Genomic DNA, 6,073 nt, shown 5'->3' on the forward strand with positions numbered 1-6,073 from the left:
CCAACCAGACGTCTCTGGAAGCCTGAAAGCAGGACATGAGCACAACAGCAGTCTCCTCTCTCATGTTCAAAGCAACTAGCATTCAGAGGCATTCTGTCTGCGATACTGGAGGTAGTACACAGCCATCATTTCTTTTATTTATTTATTTATTTATTATTATTATTATTATTATTATTATTATTATTATTATTTTCTATACTACCCTTCATCTGAGGATCACAGGGTGGCTTACAATATAAAAAACACAAAAATAAATACCATAGTAACAAGCAAAAACAATTACCCCCACTCCCATTTTAAAGGCCAGAGGACTGGGAGACTTGCAGCCTTATCGTCAACTTGTCTCAAATCCTTTTAAAGCTGTACACATTTGTAGCCACCCCTACATCTTCTGGTAGGGAACTGCATATTTTAACTATGTGCTGCGTGAAGAAGACTTGGTGATCCATTCATTTTTATTTTTTTAATACGGCCAGGAATGGCCTCCTACCACTTTCCTGGGTGGCCAGTGGTTGTGCCCCATCATGTTCAGCTGCCATCCCTGGCAGCTAGAGCACACGTGTCCGGCTGGCTTTTTGGAAATTTCCCAACTGGTGGCGCGGCGGCAGTGGGAGGCCTCATTAGCGAGAGCATGCCTCAGGTTAAGAACAGTTTCAGGTTAAGAAAGGACCTCCAGAACAAATTAAGTTCGTAACCTAAGGTACCACTGTACTTCTCAAATTCTTTCTTTCTTTCTTTCTTTCTTTTTTTCTTTCTTTCTTTCTTTCTTTCTTTCTTTCTTTCTTTCTCTCTCTCTCTTTCTTTCTTTCTTTCTTTCTTTCTTTCTTTCTTTCTTTCTTTCTTTCTTTTTTCCTTTCCATTACTGCCTGTTTCTTCCAAAGTATGTATTCCTTTTCCTTCTCCTCATCTGGCCACAACTTCCATTTCATGAAGGAAGTCCTCTTGCCTCTAGCAGCCTGCACATTTCCTGATCTGTGGGATACATTGTCTCTGAGCTGCTATTACTGTGGTTTTGAATAACCCCCATGCATTCTCGAGAGATTCTAACCACTTGACCTTCCTTTTCAACTTCCTTTTAACCACTTCCCTCATTTTTCAGACGTTTCTTCCTTTGAAGTCAAATGTGACACTGTTGGACTTCCTTATCAATGGTTTGCTCAAAATACCTGTTGAATTTGATGGCATGGAAGAAAGAGGCAGGTTATTGATGATTCCAGGCAGTAAAAATAAGCCTGATAGCAAAGTGGACAAAGGATTTCTTTAAAACAAAAGGAGATACAAGGTATTTTACTTGCATGTGACAGGGACTGATCCAGCAACAGTTTTTAGAATCAAGCTTATAGAACATATATTAGCCTCCAAGAAGTATGTGAAGTTTCCTCTCTTGCCTTTGAATAACGTAGCTCACAGTAAACTGTTTCAACAGTAACAAGTTACCGTCACTTGCACCTGATCATTCAAACAGCATTCCTTTTTTCATACCAATACAAACCAAAAAGTTCGTGTTTAATCAAAAGAACACAAGTGGAGAATTTAAAAGCTAATATTGTTTGATCATGTGGTCATCTTTGAAAAGTTCTGTGAAGAAATTATCAAACCCTGTCCTGCCCCAAATGCTAGTGTAATTTTTAAAAAGACACTTTATGAATTATAACTCTCCCCAGGTAAATCTTGACAGCTATGTATGAGTCAGTGCAGTTCCGAGGCAGCAGTGAATTATGTATAATCTCTTTCTAAACCAGTTTCATTTTTGTCATGAATATTCATACCAAAGAGCTCAATTAGAATTCCCTACACAGTAGGTGACTCAAACAGCAAACTCCTATCAGGTATGAAGAATATGCTGGAACAGTTTCTTATTTTCTGCAGATACACAATAACACAAACATAGCACACATTTCAATCTCTGCAAATGCAAGTTTTGTGTACAACTAAATTAAGCACAATTTCTTAGCAATGATTTAAAGGAGATAAATATCCACTGAGCAGATAATACATTCCTTAAATAAGCATATAAGAATCTGAAATGAACTACACATTTTATTATTCAGCTACACCCATTGCAGCTGGAGCAACCTCTTGGCTATCTGTGGTTTGCCTTTATGTAGTGTGTGAAATGGTCCTAAGGGTCTGACTAAAAGCATTTCCACATAAGACTTAAAGCACATCATATTTCAGCTTGCTGTGTCAATATAAAAGCGCACCATCTAGAATGCTCCCTCACATCACAAAACGCCTCTTTGCATGAGGTCTGTTTTGCTGGCTGGGCATGCAAATAGGTCTGAGATGAGACCAGAGAATAATGACTGCTTATATCACGAAGGGACTGCTGAATCTTCTGTGCAGCAGTGCAGAACTTCCATACTCCTATTTCTAAGAGAAATACACAAAAGGTTACAGGTTCCCTTACCTCTCTAATTTCCCGTCTCACCCATATTAACAAGGGAGATCAGGAAGAGATTGAGGCAGAGAGTCAGACATGTGGAGCATTCTTATAAAAGGCTAGCAAAATGTCTGCATCATTGTGTAGATGAACCTAAAGCAAAGATGGGCAATCTGCCACCCTTGGACCTCACGCTGCCCCATCCTCATTTTATGTGTGCCCTTAACACGTCCTGAAACTGACCCATTGTTCCATCCCACCAGAGTGCTTCCCTTGCTTCTCTTTGTTTCTTCCTGATCTATTTGCTGAAAGTTTTCTGCTTTTCTTTCATCATAAAGCAAAATGCCTTTCTCTCATAGCATCCCACAAATTGGATTCCAAGCAGGTGTCCTCACTAACGCTACTGCTCTCCCAAAGAAATATGGCATTCTTTTCCTAGGAGGAAAAATCCATTCAGGTATAGATATATACTATTCCAAACTCAAGCATTAGATTTTTTTTATATAAAAAAACAACCCAGATAAAATAAAGGTATGTGGTTCATTCCTCATGAGAAAGAATGACAGTTTCCCAATAGGGGCTGAAAAATATTTATGAGAAATAGTGTAGAGGAAATGTCCACCCATTTGCACAGTTGAATAGAAGTGGAAACTATACTGCAGGAATCCCAAACCAGTCATGTTTAACAGGCTGAAAGCATAACTTTTGGCTCAAACAGGCCCAACCAGAAGAAAAATGGCTTCTCTTTCGTCAAGAGGCAATCTAATACATTCATACTTTGGAAGTAAAATGGAATTCGTTCTGGAAGTCCATTCAACTTCCAAAATGTTCGAAAACTGAAGCGCGGCTTCTGATTGGCTGCAGAAAGCTCTGCCAGACATTTGGCTTCCAAAAATAGTTCACGAAACGGAACAGTCACTTCCAAGTTTGCGATGTTCAGGATCCAAAACATTCGGGAACTAAGTTGTTTGACTTCCAAGGTACGACTGTATATTGAATATCTATCAAATTTGGTCTGCTGTTGCCTAATCTTCTACTAGTTTATTGGTGTTTATAGTCTTGTGTTGGCTTGGGTTGTTTCAGGAGTCAGACCAGCTGAAGACAAAATGTTCTGGCTCTTCGTAACCAGAGATTATATAGATGAAAGTAGGCAGTTAAATTGCTTGCCTTTTAGAAAACCTTCTGCTTTGTAGTAATACCCCCAGAGCATTTGAACCAGAAGAGATGCCTATCCATTAGATGAAGTCATTTGTCCCAGGCTGAAAGTCAACTTTAGGTCAAAGTGGCTATCTCAAGGTATACTGTACTGTAGAACGTCTGTACATTGCAGAATACACATAGATGCTGGAGGTGTAGTTCTGAAAGGATCCCATTGTGGCATATGTTGTCGTCATCAATTTTGTACTGGCAAAATCTTATTCATGATTAGGTTCCTGTAATATGGGGGTTAACACAAGACAACAGAAGTAGGTTTTACAAGCCCTTATGATTAAGAGCCTTATGATTAAGGACCTGGGAACATAAACACCCACCATCTATTACACAATGGCCTGAGAACTTCACTAGCCTTACTACATTGAAACATATATTTTTTAAAAAAAATGCCAATCTCACATGGATGCTTGTTTGGACACCTGGATGGCTTGTATCAATTTATATGTTTGATTTTAAGATGGAAGTACTGAAGGTGGTTATTGTATTCTCAATGTGAACTGGTAGTCTTTAGTGTTTTTCCCCTCTCCCTTTTTTAAAAAAAAATCTTTCTGTGTTTTTCATTTTTCTTCTTTGTTAAATTTGACATTAAATAAATAAATAACGTGGCTACCCCAATAGAGAGGAAGGGAGGTGATGGAGAAATGCATAAGGTAGAGCAGTCTTCTCTGTTCAGATGCCCCCTGATCCCAGATGATCTTCTCATCCTGGGCTCTTGTGTTTTCCTCAGCCTGAAAAACAGTGACCAAGCTCTCCTGTGAGTGATACTGATTTCTTGTGGGCGATAGATCTGACTGGCTGTTGTAGGAGGACTCGAACCACATTTCAGACTACAACTGTGTTCCTCCCAAGGCAAAGGCTCCATTCTGTGTTCTGTTTGCCACATTAACTGGTGCACATTACTGACCTACACTATGCCCCTGACAAAATGTGTGAGCTGCAGCAACCTAAAGAAAGGAGCTCATAGAGGACTAAATCCACATTAGATGGGGCATTTTCTCTGGGGGAGGTAATGATACATGTATTTAATTCCACGCTGTTGCTTCTTTTATTTCACTAGGACTTAGAATATTACAGAAGCCATGTGTCCTTATGATAACTTTCCCATCTTTAAGGCTGCAATTCACTATCCTCTTACCAAAGACAAAGCTTTATTAAACTTAACATCACATATTTCCAAGGAAATGTGCATAGGATTTAACTATGAACCACATGGCAAAAACCTATAAATGTTGCAGTTAAATATGAAAAGCCAACTGTGTAGCTACAACTGCATGAGACCAGACCTCAGTCAACACTATAAGCTTATTCAGGCAATGAAGAGGGTATGCTGAAATTGTGGAGTTGGGGATAATGATTGGGAGGTAGGCTCTACCTGAATCAGTTCAGCCAAAGGTCTGTAAAAAGCTTATGTGAGAACAAGGTTGTTCACAATTCGAGTAAATGTGCAATGGTCAGGGGCTGAATCCCACCACCACCACCACCATCAGTTAGCCTGTCCAGATTTTGAAAACTTTCATTTGAGTACACCCTATGTTCTCTGAGCAACTGTTCCCCTCCTACCTGGTGCAGAATATTTAGAAAAATTGACATTCATGAAGAACATAAGGGTTACGATATGTAATACAAAGAGTACTTTCCTGCCTATATGTTGTCATGATTCAACATTATTTTGGCATGATTACAGTACAATACTAACTTGTTTTCTTTAAATAAACAAGTAAGAAGAATGCTTTTTACATAGTTTACCTTCTTGTTTCTAGCCAAACTGCTACTGAAATAATGGAAAGACACACACAGAGAGAAAATTTAGCCGAAAATGTATCCTTCAGTCGTTGAGGCTCTTCTATAACAATCACAGTTTATTCAACTAATGCTTCAAGTACATCATCCAAGACATTGTTTGAAAGTGCAAGAACCATTGTGCTAGTGGCAGTAAAAAAAAAAGAAAAATCTATATATTTTTATATTCACTCTGAATCATCCATGGCTAAGTGGCTAAAAGCAGGGTTCTTTATGTGAGGGAAAAGAATTGTATTTGGGCTTGAAAGTTTTGTGGCAAGTGTTAGTCTAATGGAATTTGAAGTGGAGGAGATATTGATTCCCCATAAAAGCCAGCCTTAATCTTTCAGTTTCTGCAAAGCTGGGGCAAAGGGAGTCTTTATCAAGTGACACTAAAGTGCATTTCTGAAAATTTGCCACAAGCTCTGGTTCCTTGTAATTTCTCTGAATAACAGAAGTCCATGGATGGTTAGAACAAACTAGGATCAAACCATGGCTTGATATACTGCTTTGTTAACCAATGATACTTTGGACAAACCAAAATTCAGATGTCATGGGAGACTGTGGTTAGTTCTAAAGATAAAGTAGATGCTTTTTTATCTTCTCAATGTACACATGAAGGAGAAAGCGGAGCTCATGAGCTCAAGGTTCACACAGGCTCATTCCTTTAACTGTGAACTGTGCCTAAATGTGTAA

Source organism: Podarcis filfolensis (assembly GCF_964270895.1).
Source record: "Podarcis filfolensis genome assembly, chromosome: 4".
Lineage (NCBI taxonomy): Eukaryota > Metazoa > Chordata > Lepidosauria > Squamata > Lacertidae > Podarcis > Podarcis filfolensis.